The following is a 15,590-nucleotide window of genomic DNA, read 5'->3' as shown; positions in this document are numbered from 1 at the left end:
AGGGGCCCTCTATCTTTCCACTGCCTCAGGGACAGAACATATTTAACCCAATCCACAAATTTACGTGGTGTCTGCTTTTTTTCACTTGTCTCCTTGGAGGAAATTCTGCAGCCTTCCATGGTAATGAATTCTTGCTTCTGACTGTGCCTGTGGCCAGACAGACTTTTCTATGAATGCAAACCTCTTGGAATTTTAACAAAACAAATAGACAAGAAAGAAAGAATGCATGTATACACAACCTCACCTTAATTTAATCATTGGAAGAATAAATTCTTTTTTGTTATGTGGGAGGACTGAATTAATTTACAATAATCACTTTTATAAGATTTCTGGGATTTCCAATTTGCAATCAATAAATGTTTGTCATTTAAATTAAATTTACGGCCCACAGCCAGATTTTTGCCACACTTGGTAATGATACTTACAAAGAACATAGACTTCAAGTAAGAAAATAATAGCCATTTAAGTGGAGAGATAATTGGCTGTAACATAAGAACATTGAAGAATGTTGTAACTCATGGAGACTTATGGAGAATTTAAAAAATTTATGTTGTACTTATCTTTGCATTTGTAGTCTACCACAAAATTCCAAATTCTGGGTATAAATCAGTTAGATGTTCATCTTGGAGAGTCACAAATCAGGAAGCAACAATCTGACCCAGCCTGTGTGCTGCTTTATTTTCAGCCTCTCCTGTCGGCTTATCTTGCAGGGAGACTAAATAGTGTTGTTCGTTTGTGAGTGTGTGTGTTCATCTACACACCTCATTTAAGCACTGTTGTTTTAGGCTTCTCGGCTTGATAACATCTGGCTTATCTTGGGAACATCTGGTTTATCACCCTATTTCTTCCCTGCCATTATGCTGACCACTGGAAAAATATGGCTCAGGAGTTCTGACCCACAGGGCTCTGTCTCCTGGCATCAACCCTTGCTAATAAATAGCAACTCACAGGATGCAGGTTACATGACCGTCTTTCACTGGCACTAACTTTCCTGCTGGTGGCTTTTGTTAATGGAAGGTGTGGCTAGGAGAGATGAGATTGGCTGCTGGTTTTTTTTTGTTTGTTTGTTTGGTTTTTTTTTTAATGGAAGTTGATTCGGTTCTTAGCCATTTGCAGTTTGCAAAGTGAGAATGTGTATGTTTCATTAGGCACGATGATTTTAGAAAGTGCTATTTTGTTTTTTGGGATGGGAAAAACCAATGATTTCATGTCAGATACTCTAGGCACTCCAGAAAGTAAACTGGGATGTTTTATGGGCTTATTGTAGGTTTTTCCAACCTTCCAGAGTCTCAACTGGTTCATCAGAGTTACTCTGCCTGGATATCTTTGGGGCCAAAATAGTGGAGACCCAAATTCACAAAGAGGAAATCTTGGAGCAGAATCAGGAAAAAGTAGCTCATTGCTTCTTAGATTTACTTCAAAGATAATAGTGTAGGTGAAAGTAATCGCAAGGTTCAGGGTGCCGCATTGGACCAACTGTCTATTTGTATAGCAACCGTGTGTCTGTGTAGAGACCTTATACACTTGCTGTGTTTATTTGTCCATGCACCACTATCTCTACGCCAGGTCCTGGAAGCACAGCCCAGCAGATGACTCACCTCTGGATGAAATCAACACACAAAGCAGATAAAAAGCTGAACATTAAAGACCACATTGTTAAAGCAGAGAGCCAAATTGTTCCTCCACCATTCCCTATCCCAGACTTCGCATCTAACAAGGTTAATTTGTCCCTATAATTATGTGCCTATTCTTTGAGTAATGAAAAATTTTATTGTGGGTTTTATAAAATGAATTGCCTGTGATGTAAAACAATTTCAGTAAGGACCATTTTTTTCTTCTTAACCTCTCAGGTTCCTTTTAACTTTTTTTCTTTTTTTTTTTTTTTTTTGAGACGGAGTCTTGCTGTGTCGCCCAGGCTGGAGTGCAATGGCACGATCTCGGCTCACTGCAACCTCCACCTCCCGGGTTCACACCATTCTCCTGCCTCAGCCTCCCTAGTAGCTGGGACTACAGGCGACTGCTACCACGCCCAACTAATTTTTTTTTTTTTTTTGTATTTTTAGTAGAGACGGGTTTTCCTCATGTTAGCCAAGACGGTCTCAATCTCCTGACCTCGTGATTCGCCCTCCTTGGCCTCCCAAAGTGCTGGGATTACAGGCGTGAGCCACTGCACTAGGCCTCCTTTTAATTTTTAAGACTGTGCGCTCAGAGGTACATTTGAAAGCAAGGCAGGATCCTATGCTTTACTGTAGCTAGAATGAGAGCAGGAGAAAGGAGAGAGAGATTCACAACGAAGTACACACTCTTATTCTTGGCAATGGCAGAGTTGTTTGAAGCTAAATGACTTCTTATCCATTAAGCCATTTGTCCCAAAGTGATGATGGAAGATACTTTTGTGCCTTTTCTTTTCCAGAATGATAGAGTGATTTGCACAGTTTCAGATTCTAAACACTAATATTTTGTAGACCTGACCATCTCCATTACTACTGCAAGTTATTCATTCAAGATTTGCAGCCAGATGGATTAATGAATTACCAGATCTTGCATAAAATGACTTGGCCTGACTTAAACAACTACTTTTTTTTTCTTTCTCCTTTCCTTTTTTGGGGGGGTGGGGTGGGGAGCAGTCTTACAATGAGTGTTAATGGGCTGTAGAGAGAGTGAGCCCCCATCGAGTATTTTTAAACTAGCTTTTTTAAAGCTTCACTGCACTTTTTCATTCTTTCTGAACTTCTGCTCAGAAGCGTCAGTTCAAGGAGGAGCAATCAGGCTGGTAGAGCAGAGAGGAGGAAGGAGACTCAGTAGCCAAATCCCTGGTGGCCGATGCCCTTCCCTGCTCCAAATCAGCATGATTTATCAGAGTCCTGTCTTCAGCACAGACTTGAGAGTGAGTTCCAGGGTCCTCCTCACACAATATGCATAGCTGGAGCTCTGAACTTTGAAGGAAAGCCTCAGAGCTATTTGCAAAGTGCTGGTGCTTAGTGAATACTAAATTACATTTAGGAAATAGTCTACTGCTACCAGTTATACTTCATTTTTATTCTTGACACAGACACCTAAATCAGAGAACAGTAACATTTCAGAGATTATGGAAGCAGTTTGGGTATGTTCCAACACTATAATAGGATCAGAATTTTAAGGCCTTTTGTATTATTACCAATAGTCACTTAGTTTCTACTGCAGTGTACTTTGTAGGGAATTACAGCTTTTACTAAAAAGATTAAAATGCCATTATGCAAATGATTGCAGTATGTTATTATGTTTACAAATTAACATCCATGGCTCAACACACAAATTAACTAACTATTCTATCTGTGTTATTAAGGATTTAATAAAGTAACTGTTAATAAAAATGGGTAGCTTGGAACTTTAGTAGAAAGCAATTGTGATTTAACACATGGAACTTGAGCATTGTGTTTAATGTTCTAGGTGATATAATGGTAAAATAAAGTTGAAAAAAGCACATAGAAAAACCAGAACTGTGTGAACAGCAGAGCTGCTTGCCTGAGAGGCTGATGAACGTGAACTAAATAGCTTCAAGCTACAATGTACAGTGGGCAGCATAGCAATAAATCTAAGCAAAGCACACAAAACATCTTCTATTAATAAACAGTTCATTGAAATGATAATTACCTTCCATTACGTGTTTGATATGTTCCATACACACAGAGAATACTTATATTATTCTAAAATGGATCACAGAGCAAATTTTGCTGTGGCGAATGGGATTTAGCTGAAGAATATCATTGGGTGATAAAAGAGAAGGCTGGGTTCAGACTAAGATGGCTTTACAAATAGGCTGCAAATTACTATTCCTGGCTGTTCATAAGACATCATAAAAGCAAGGAGATAAGAGCCGCCAAGGTCCCTGAGAAATGAATGTATGTGATTATGTTATCTCGTAGGTTGGATTTACTAGACAGACCGACAACACCTTCACTTTATCCCAACAGGAAAAGTAGAAAGAGATACAGGTTTTGGATAGCAAACTTTGTTAGAATAGGAAATTCCAAAACACTGTTAATTCAAATGTTTCAAAAGAGAGCCAGGATTCCAGTCACTGACTTCTGTGCTGGATCTCAAAAAAAGAGCTAGGGATATGACCTAATATTAAGCAAATAAATGAAAAAGAAACAAAAGAATTACAAGAACATCCTGGAGAACTAATTCTATATTTCGCATATTTTGGACTCATGTTTCTTAATTCTCAAAGATGCTGAAGACTTCTAAGTCCACAAACAATTATCTTTTTAGGTCTCCCTATTGAGGGATACTAACTTGAACTTCTTAGTGGGAATATCTGGATGTGCTTAAGAAGTGTACAAGCAGAGAAGACACCGCAAAGTTGGTCAAGGTTTGTGCCCTTGCATACAATACAAGCAATTTATTTTGTTCCAAATAGCACCTCTGTGGTTGCAAAACTACTTATGCAAATTTTTGATATCTAGCTTTAGCAAGGTGCCTGGTTCCTTCATTTCCTCCCACATTTGGATAAATTGTGTTGTTCTTCACTCTTCCAAATTTGTCCTTGTGGAAGCGAACACTTGTAAATTGGTTGAAGCTTGCTAAGAGAAAGAAAGGGAGGGGGTAGGGAAGAGGAGGAAAAACCTGACCAAAAGCAGTTGCTGTGACAGCTTATGATTTGATGGTTTGTGGCCTTGTCCTGTTCTCAGGCACCTGATCAAGAAAGTGGTACAATCCTGTTATGCAGACATTCTGGAAATCTTGCCAACATTCACCTGACATGACCAAGGTTTAAAGTCCTTGCTGTAACTTTATAAAGCGTAGTGAGAGTGTGTGCCTGTGTGTGTGCATATACACTCTCTCATATCCTTTTTTTTTGGGGGGGGGAGTGATCTTTGCCACAGAAGGGTGGTAAAATAATTAGTCCAATAGACAAATGTCTTGGCCCATGTTTAAACAGAGCTTTAAGGACACAGTGTTCCCAAGAGTCACATATCTAAATACAAACCAGTGTCAGCTGCCATGCAGACCAAAATGTAATAGCCTGCTTTCACATAGGTCATCGTCAATCCATTTTGGTCGCAGTCACACTGCACATCTGTTTCTGCGAGCTGCAGCTTCTTAAGGTGGCATTTGGACTTCATAAGAACACAAACAACCAAGCTATAAATTGCCACTGCTGGAGTTACTTTGAATAAGTGTATACTGTTTCATATTTATAATGGTGAGGCTTCATAATATTCACAGTGAATATATAACACCGATCAGTTCAACAAGCATGAAATTGTATGTTGTCAACTTGTCACATAAATAGAGTCATATTCTGGCTTGCGATAATGTTGAACTAACATTTTTTCCCCCAGAATTGTTGAGAGGGTCACAAAAAAGTGAGGAGGTAGCATTTCCTTTGGGTAGATAACCAGTCAAGGCTATTGTAAAGTTGATATTACTGTTGATGAGTTCCTTTTCTCCCCTCCCTCCAAAGCACTAGCTTTTCTTGGGTGAATGCTAATTGGCTAATCTGGTGTGTTTCTGCTGTCATATAACGCTATCATTTTCAGCTAGTACTTGGAGGCTTTTTCTGGGTTGGGTATGTGTGAGTAGCTTTTTTTCCCCTTTAAAACTTCTTTTTTTTTTCTTTCTATTCTTGTAGTGCAAATCAGTGCTAATTGTCATGAAATTCTCTAGCTGTACTCTGGCAAGCTTTCTTGTTGCCTTTTCACCCCAGTTAACTCTTAACGTAATACCAGAGCATTAGGAAATAGTGAAAGCTGGACATTTTATTCAAACTTAGTTGAGATAGAGAATTTAAAGAGATGCAGAAAAAAATTATTGAACCAAATTTGCACCTTACTAAAAAGAGAAAGGAAGAATGAAATGTGCTTGCCGGTAACTACAGAGAAACTCAGAGACCAGTTTCCACAGTGGCTGATATTTCTGCACCAGAGGCATGGTAGAAACTGATGCAAGTCTGTTTTCACTTTTGAGAAATTCTTAGATGTGTTCAACCTTCCTCATCTTTCTTCCAATGGCCTGAAGACAAAAAGGCATTGCAATCTGTATTATCTGGTTAAGTTGCTAACTTCCACACCTTGAGATAGTACTTCAGATCTCTAAAGCACTATGCAATATTACTGAGGATTATTACCAACACTTTTCTTTTCATCCCATATCACTTGGGATATGGCTGGTCACATTTTTTTCTTTCTTTTTTTTTTGAGACGGAGTCTTGCTCTGTTGCCCTGGCTGGAGTGCACTGGCACGATCTTGGCTCACTGCAAGCTCCACCTCCTGGGTTCACGCTATTCTTCTGTCTCAGCCTCCTGAGTGATCAGCTGGCACTACAGGTGCCTGCCACCACACCCGGCTAATTTTTTTTTGTATTTTTAGTAGAGATATTTTTAGTAGAGATGGGGTTTCACTGTGTTAGCCAGGATGGTCTCGATCTCCTGACCTCATGATCCGTCCACCATGGCCTCCCAAAGTGCTGGGATTACAGGTGTGAGCCACCACACCCAGCCCACATTTTCTTAGACAAGAACCAATTCACTGGCTAAAGCTCTCAGTTTCCAACTTCTGCAACATCTTCACATTTCTTCTTGCTTGTGGATTTTAAAAGTTCATCTCTTCTCTCACTTATTTACTTACCCATTCATCAAAATATAATTGTCATCCATTAGCATGCTTAGTGTTTGGCCATTTTGGGGGGATACAGTGGTTAAAAGTAAACCTAGTCTCTGGCTCCATGAAAATTTGGTTAGTGATGAAGACAGGCCTTTTAAAAATAAGATAAGCTGTCTGTTTGAGGAGAGCAGGGAATTTCTCCATCTGTCTGTTACCCAGTTATCACTAGCAGATAAATTCTGCTCTTCTCCTACTTATTGTCTTTAGAAATGCCTTCACCTTGAAATGGAGTTCTGCTGGAGAGCATTTCTCCTAGCTAGAGGAATATTCTATACCAAACCAAGATCTGTTCTACTGCCCCAACAAATGCAGGGCAGTGGGACAGAATATTTGAAGTTGGAAGACCTGAAATTTATGATGTCCTACACACAGTATATTAAAATAACAGTTTGCCTATTGGAATTGCAGGGTGGCCAGGGGGTGTGGAGGGGAAACAAGAGGAAGCCAACCAAGGGAAGACAGCAAGACCATCAGTGGAGAGTTCTTTAACCAGTGTGCAAGTCTGACCTGACCAGAATGCTGTGCCCTTGGTGGGGCTTCTATGGATGAGAACTGTTTGGTACCATTTTAGGTCTGTTGACCTTTCTATTTGAGAATGGCATTTCAGTCCAGCTGGAAGGACTGACACACTTTTTGCCTGTTTGAGACACTTGGTGTATGTGGCTTTTCTCTCTCTCTTGGATCCATCATCTCTAAGTGATAGCTCCTTGCTTCATGGGGTAATGCTATCCAGGGGCTATCCTGCACCCTTGGAAGAGGCATGTGCAGGAAGAATGCTACCAATCCCTTTCCTCTTCCCTCTAGAGGTACCAGGCATTACATCCCTGCCAAGCCTTACTCAATTAGATCTCTTTCAGATTCCTATAATACTCGAGCTTAAATCCTCTTCTCCACAGTTCTTTCTGAGAAATTTATTTCTGCTTTGAAACGGCTCTTGTATAGGGGAAAAGTGCCTCTATTATAGGACTGCCCTTGGTTTTTCCACTGGGCTCTTGGCTTAAGGACATTAGCTTCCCTAGGTGCCATCTCATTTTCTCAGATGAAGTTATAGCTTCTGTATTCCAGACATAGTTCTCCTGGGTGTCCAGGGGTCCTCGCCAACCCAGATTCTGTCAAGATATGTTCCCATGTCAGAATCCTCTTGTGTCTTGCCAGCCCATACTTAGTGGGGACACCCTGCTCTCTCCTCTGAGCTGCATATCTCAGCCTGCATTTTTCATTTAGGCAATGCTGTCTGATAGGCAGGTTCACCTCCTATTCCCACTGGAGAAGAGTCTGGGCAAATGCCTGAAAGTTTGAACACAGCAATGCCGTATAGGGTAAGTGACTTCTTTTCCCTGCTGGTCCCCATTTCCAGGGCTCTGCGTGCAACAGATTTGAGAGTTACATTAGGTCACAATGCCACTGTCTAGCTCCTTTAATCCTATCACTGGCAATCCCAGCAATGTAGCTAAGGTGGCTGCCCCTGTCCTAAAGGAATTTGTGTCAGTTTCTCCTGGGACAAATCTAGTCTGGACCGCTTTGCAACATTTGTTGAAACTGAAAATTTTGACAAAGACTTTCTGTTTGCAAAGAGCCAACAAATGTTCTGTGTTTCGATGCATTTGGAGGTTATGAAATGTTGCCTGGTCTTGGCAGATAACTAAGTCTGGGGACCTACATAGTGCAAGCCATGCCCTGTTTAATTTGTCTTTCAATGGCAAATGTGTTTCTTCTGTGATTCAGCATAAGGGATGATACCCTCCAATAGGACTGTGTGACCTCCCTGCTGCTTTTGTGGTATAGAAAAGGAAAAAAAAAATGGATACCACTTCTTTCCTTTAATTGCTGGTTTATTTTTATTTCCAGCTACATCTTTTATAGTTGAAAGAGAAGATGTATGTTCCATAGATAGTATGTGTTTTTATGGTTGGTTTTATAATTCATACTGGAAAACCTAATTTCTGTAGCCATTAACAGTTTAGGATTATTAGTTGTCTGAAACATAGGTGAGAAGCACACTGTTTTTAAAATGTCTCTGAGAAGCCAAACTAGATTCAGAAAAATTCCCTCAGATGGAGCACATTTTATTCCCAGATGCACTTCTTCACCCCTCACTTAACACTTGCTTCCTTTTGCTGCTTATGATTTAAATGAATCCTGTTGTCTAATGTTCTATCCGATATGTAATGTTCTATGAGCACATATGACATTAGAAGAAATGGTTTAGAAAATTCATGAAATGGTGACAGTAAAAAGATAATGGTGAGCAGTGACAACTGACCCAAAGAGACAAGACTACAAACTACAAAAAGTTGACAAACCCTGAAAATATGACAGTCTGGGGCCTTTTAGTTTGAGGGAAAATAATCCTATATTTCTCAATAGGTCCATACAGTCATTTTGCAATACCAGACAGTGCTACCAAAATCAATCCTCATAATTTTTAAAGTGGGGAAAATATGTAAATGATTCGGAAATCTTTCCATAAAAAAGCTTTCATAAAAAGTTTGGTGCTTAAGCAAGTTAAGTTCTTTGATTTATCTGCACCAGTGCCGATATGGATTAAAGCCTGATCATGTGAGGAAATAGGTGAGGCATATATAAAAACACAAACACGTAGTTTTAGATCTAACAGATTTTAATGGAGTTTGGGTATTATCCTGTAAGCGTTTCCTGTGTAGACTTCAATAATAAAGAAGTGCTCCATGAAATATTGAACTTCGTTTTATAATCTGTTAGATTACATCTTCCCTTAAAAATACAACTATTGAAATTTTCTTGAATAAAGAGACCACTAACTTCTTTTTCCTTATCAATAGTAAAGCTTTTTGGCTACAGGGACATTGGTCAAGACAAATATAGCTCAGTAGAGTTATCATTAAGTAAGCAATTTCCCACATTACTTTAGAGTGAAATCGTCTATACTTTTCTCCTTCGTGGCTTTCCATATTTATCCTACCCAGTCCTCAAATAAGCCACCACCCCAGCAATGCACAACACACTTGTAAATATTCATTGGAGCATATGAAATCATAATATCAGTACAGAGACTAACCCCACCCTCCCTGCCATTTTGCTTTGGAGACCCTTATAAATAAATGAACAACCTTAGAGCTTTCAAAACAATCATTAAGATGTGCTACTTGCTTTTGGATAAAGAATTTCAGATAATGTACAGGACTGGGCTTCCTAAATCTAATTTCTGTCTAAAAATCTAGGGAATGCTCTAGCTGTATCTTCTCTATCCAAACTCTCTTGACTGATTCTGGCACCTTTCACCCGAGAATGCACAGCTCAAGGTTCTCTATATGGACCCAGAGCCTTGGTCAGGCCACGATCCTTCATTAATATTCAAACTTTGGCAGTTTCAAAGAATGCTGCCCTCCTCGACCACTGTGAGCAGTCCAGCTCCCCTGGTACTTTCTCTCATGCTTATCCTTTGTACGAAGACATTTGTGTCTTTCTTCATGTCTCTTTCAGGAGTAATTCTTCCCCTTGTTCAATTTTTTCCTTTCTCTTTATGGCTGTCATAATAGCCCCTGATACAGCCAGGCAGCCATGACCCTGTCCATCACTCACCTGCAAGCTATTCTTGAACCACTGCATGGTCCCTGAGTGACTAGATTAATGGTGCCAGTGGTGAGCCTTTTCACCTGACCTTTCATCCAGTGACATAACAAGCTGATTCCAGGCTGTGTGCAAGGCTGGCTGCCCTGCCATCTCTGCACCCTCCATGAAACCAAGCAGTGGAAAGGAGAGTATCCATGCAAATTAAGTGCAGAGGCAGGGATAGAATAAGGCATGCAGTTGGGGGTTATCAGAAATTAAATCTGTCTTCCTTTGAGTGCCATTGGAAATGAGTCTTAAGGAATGAGAACCCAAAGGAAACTTTCCATAGACACCGTTTCCATAAACGGTATTGTCACAATGTGCTATTTTAAAGACTGGTTGTTTCGGTCTGTGTTTACATTAAGCCTTTACCAGGCACGGGATAAACTATTAAGTCCCGAAATTTAGGAAGGTATGTGTGGCCATCTTTGGCACAAAGTGAATTTTTGTTGTCACATGTGCAAAAAAGCATCTTTTTCTTTTGTTAAGGCCTTTGAATTGTGGTCCAGCTTTCTAGGTAATAGCTTTTTGGCTAAATCTCTCAAGGTGCATTATAAACTGCATGAGGAAAAGAGGGACCTCATCACCTCCTCAGTCCCTAGCACAAAGCCGTGCACATTAAAACTCTCTCTAGTTTCTGTTAATGGATGGATTTACAGGGGCTCTACCAAATTCAGAAAGAGAGAGAGAGAATATAACATGACCTTCCCAGCCATTCAGACCAATCAAGCTAAAAATAAGACATATCCAAGATCTGAGAACATGTTCTCCAAGAGATGGTTTGTAAACAGAGCCAATAGTGACAGCAGTGTGCTGTGTGTCTGCCAGAGTGTCTGTGAACTTACCCCCTAACTCAGCTACAAGACTTGCTGTTCAGATGAAGATATATGGAGCTGGGAGACATGTGGTTGTGTTAAGCCAATGTGCGTTGGTGGGTAAAGGCGCTGCTATATGTCTACTGAAGACATAGAGCATTTATTCTTCTCTCCCCAAGAAGAGGAAATGGCTCTGACACTCAATGAAGAGCTCAGGGACAGGTACCTTACCGGGGTTCCAGAGCATGAAAGAAGTGTGTCTCTGTTCAAGGAACCCGCTGTTCCTAGGGAGCTCATGAAAATGCACAGCCACAGCTCGCCCATATTTCCTGGCTGGTTTTGGCCCTCTCAATGGATTCAGACTTAAAATTTTTGCAACTTTTTTTGTCGTTGTTGTTGTTGTAGTTTCCTCGTTTACGATTGTAATGAAAACAGTTTACCTCTTGTGGAAAAGTGTGCATGATTGTACAAGTTTACCGTGCCATACTTGTAACGCAGTTACCTTATTTTTGGAAGAATCAAGCATAGGGGCTAGAAAGAAATCCTGGGCTGGGGAATGATGGGTAATTTCTCAAGGCATTCAGATCTTTCAGAAGTTGTGAATGATTCTGACCTTACTTTCACTTATAGTCTGTGATCATGGGAACCAGGATGCAAAAATAGCAGAGAGAGGATCTCCTTCACCTTAATTCCCTGCCCTTTTCTGGTGTCTGTAGTACAATTGACTATATGAACATCATTGCTATTTTAGCAAAAGCTGGTGAGCTATCTTTGTTAGATGGGACATTCTACCCAGTCCAGGATTTTAGTCTGACTTTCATGTTATAATTCAGTATGTTCCTATGCAGGATGCTCTGATGCAGAAACTGATTTCATTCATTCTTAAATTGACCCATTTATCAACTATTTTAAAAAGCAACAACTACATGCCAGGAACTAATTTAAGCGCTCATAAATACAAAGATGTATTAAGTACATAATACCTACGACACAGAATTTTCCCTTCAGGAGTTGGTTGGCTAGTGAGAAAGACAGACTTTGGCAACCAATTATAAAATAAGGGAATGCATTCTGTATTAAAGTTAGAAGTGAAGTGCCATGAAGACACAGATAGAGGAGTAAAAATGTCCGTGAAAAGGGTGAGAAAAGAGAAAATTTGATAATTGTTGCTAGATTTTTTTACTCGTGAGTCTTCAATAAGTCAGAAGTTAAATACCCTTTTACTTATTTATAAAATTTAGCAAACTGCACTTCCCACCTCTTAGGAGGAAGACAAGAAAAAGGATACACATAGTAGGTTCTCAATAACATTTGAAAATAAATTTGCCTTCTAACAAGTCCCGTCTATATTGCACTCCGCAGTTCAATGGCTCATTAGGTTTTAACAAAAGCAGCGCAGCTAAATAAGAAGGATTCTTTAGTCAAGCACCCCCAGGCAGTATCTCTGAGAGCAAATGTGACAAATAGAATCAGAAATGAATTAAATAGTCAGCTACAGCAAGCCAAGCTAAAAAAAAGAAAAGCTCTGAAATGACCCAAAATGGAAACATATTACAGTTATCTGCATTCACAGCACAGAACAAGTTTGGTCGTATTTAAGATAATTCTCTAGTGCCTGCTATTTTTAGCTCAAGGGTAAGCTCCTCTAAGAGTCTTTCGGCATTGCATCCCTTTAACCTGGCCTAACAAACTAAGCCAATAAGCTGTCTGATTTTCCTGGTCCATCAGGGAGGAAGAGAGATAGCTAAAACAAACCATTTGTGGGGAAAATGTTCGGCCTATCTTGTATTAAGAGCTTTTTTCATATAGATTTTTAAAACATCCCAATATTAAGTGTTGCCTGTCAGAGACCAAAATGTCAAGCTTTGCTGTTTTGAAATTGTAGGCTCGTGGTTATAAAAAGAGGATTTTATAGGCCTAGTCTAATGGAAATAAACATTACTCCATTACCTTCAGTAAAACCAAATCTTTACAGTTCAAGCTATCATTATTAATGTCTATGAGAAGAAAGAAATGTTTCTAGGGCTTTATTTATTTTTTTTTAGGTAAAGAAAGACCGGCGAGCTGTACCATAGCAAATGAAAGTTTTCTTAAAGCGTTCTCCTCAGTGACTTTGCAGTGTGTAATTTAAAAGCAGAAAGCAAAGAAAATGCAGTTTTAAAACACTAGGCTGGCTATTCCTGGTATCTTTCTTTCTTACATATCAACAACTCTTTGTCAGCCTATTGCTCTGCCAATTCTTGTCTGTCTGTCTCTATATAGTGTATACAAACAACTTCATCAACTATTTTTCACCATCTTCTAAGTGCACATGTGCATGTGTGCGTGTGTGTTTAGGAATAAATGTGGGCTGTCTCAGTTTAAGCCATATAACTGCATGTGTAGATTACAACACTTAACAATATACTAGTTTCCACTGATTTCATCAGAAACCATGCTGCTGATCATCAAAGTTTAAGACTGTTCTCAGGTTGACCAGTTTACCTACATTCTGAAGCCTGAATTTGCCAATTTAGTATGAAATAGATTTCAGCCACAGATGCTACCTGTGAGGCAATTAATCACCAGATATTTATTGAGTTCATATTGTTATGTGCAAGGTGTTACGCCAGGTGCAGTAAGAGGTGGAAAGGCCTCAGTCCTCAAGGAGACTTGTCACTGAACTGCAGAAATGAGATACCCATGTTGATAGAATGCCACCCAAGGAAATTTAAGACATTTATAGAGTCCCTACTGTGTCCCAGACACCATGCGTGGGTCTTCTCTCTTAATAGGTCTGATTCTACCTGAATTACCAGCCTTCTCATAAACATTTTATTGGGGCCGTGCTAAGTGTCAATCACTACCCTTGGTTATGGGTGGTTTCTGTCTTCCCACAGATGAGGAACTTAGGACTTAGTATTTAAGCAGAACTCAGATTTCCTGGTTCTTACTGCTTCTCCTCAGTGTCAGAGAAGAAATGGGTATTTTCTATCAGGAATCCTCAGAAACGCTGGCCAGTCACATTGCCATGTTCAAGGATATATTTGCTGGACTGAGATGGTCCATTAATGGTTGAAGGATCAAATTGTGACTCTTTCTTTTCTTTTGGAGGCAGTGTCTCACTCTGTTGCTCATGCTGGAGTGCAGTGGTACCATCTTGGCTCACTACAACCTCCGCCTCCCAGGTTCAAGTGATTCTCCTGCCTCAGCCTCCCGAGTAGCTGGGATTACAAGCAAGCACTACCATGCCCAGCAAATTTTTTGTGTTTTTATTTGAGATGGGGTCTTAACATGTTGCCCAGGCTGGTCTCAAACTCCTGAGATCAGGCAATTCACCCACCTTGGCCTCCCAAAGTGCTAGGATTACAGGCGTGGGCAACCGCACCCGGCCAGTGGTGCCTCTTTTTTGCAGAGAACTGCTGGTTGCAATTGCAATTGCAGTCTGCTGCCAATGAGGTCTTTGGTGCTTTGCAAGCTTGCTACTGATCTTTAGTCCCCTTTAAGACCGGCTGTTAATCTTTAGCCCAAGGCTGACTCTGCAATACAGTGCACACCAGGTTGCCTAACTTCTTGTTTGTGTGCTCCCAGGGATCAGAAACCAGTTTGCTGTTTCCCCCCAAAACCACAAGCCTTGGGGTCATTATCTCTATCTGTCCTTTGTTCTCCATGTACAGTCTGCTGCGAAAGACTTTCCTCTTGTTCTTCAGTGCATGTTCACCATCTTCCTCCATCATTTCCTTTGAACCCTCAGTAACTCATACTTAGGTGATTTAGCCTTCCTCTCCCCTGCCAGGGCTGGTCCCTGCTACTCCTGAAGGTATCCTACCCCACACATACAATACTTGATTGTTAAACCAAGCATTATTTTTTCAGCATCTGCTGTGTACCTAGAATTTTGCCAGAAACCATGATAATTACAGACCAAGTATATGGACTTGGGATTCCCTTCCTTTGGGGATGCACAGCTGTATAAGGAGGCAAGACTTACCCAGGTGACATAATCAAACAATGGGTAAAATGTAGATAGTAAAATGTGGGCAAAGCCCTGTTCTAGGTACCATATGAATACAAGAGACAATGAATTAGCCCCTGCCTTCAGTGTCCTTACAAACTAAGGAAACGTGAGCATTGGCGTGATATTAACAAACTATTCTAAGAATTTTAGAGGTGGGAAGAGATCTATGAAACCTGTGAGTGAAGAGGGAAGCTAACCTGGTGGAGGTTGCCTTTGAAATAGATCTTCAAGGCTGGGCCCGGTGACTCACGCCTGTAATCCCAGCACTTTGGGAGGCTGAGGCAGGTGGATCACCTGAGGTCAAGAGTTCGAGACCAGTCTGGCCAACCTAGAGAAACCCCGTCTGCACTAAAAATACAAAAATTAGCCAGGCGTGATGGCACGCGCCTGTAGTCCCAGCTACTCGGAAAGCTGAGGCAGGAGAATCGCTTGAACCTGGGAGGCAGAGGTTGCAGTGAGCCGAGATTGTGCCACTGCACTCCAGCCTGGGTGACAGAGCGAAACTCTGTCTCAAAAAACAACAACAAAAAAGATACATA

General features: G+C 40.5%; 1 protein-coding gene across 10 annotated transcripts in view; it reads left to right on the top strand.

Annotated features, from left to right (window-relative positions):
- The window catches only part of PPARGC1A (PPARG coactivator 1 alpha), a 339,704-nt gene that overhangs the window by 215,582 nt on the left and 108,532 nt on the right, over positions 1–15,590 (top strand). Inside the window, exon 1 of one of the 10 annotated variants that reach the window (XM_055246177.2) lies at positions 4,281–4,354. The exons of the other annotated variants lie outside the window; for them this stretch is intronic. The gene's annotated coding sequence lies outside the window, so the exon portion shown is untranslated. Of the gene's footprint in view, positions 1–4,280; positions 4,355–15,590 lie in introns of those variants that run through there. 10 annotated transcript variants of the gene reach the window in all.

This window comes from Symphalangus syndactylus, chromosome 16 (genome assembly GCF_028878055.3).
Source record: "Symphalangus syndactylus isolate Jambi chromosome 16, NHGRI_mSymSyn1-v2.1_pri, whole genome shotgun sequence".
Classification (NCBI taxonomy): Eukaryota; Metazoa; Chordata; class Mammalia; order Primates; family Hylobatidae; genus Symphalangus; species Symphalangus syndactylus.
Note: the sequence above shows the minus strand (reverse complement) of the source record. Positions and strands in the feature narration are given on the sequence as shown.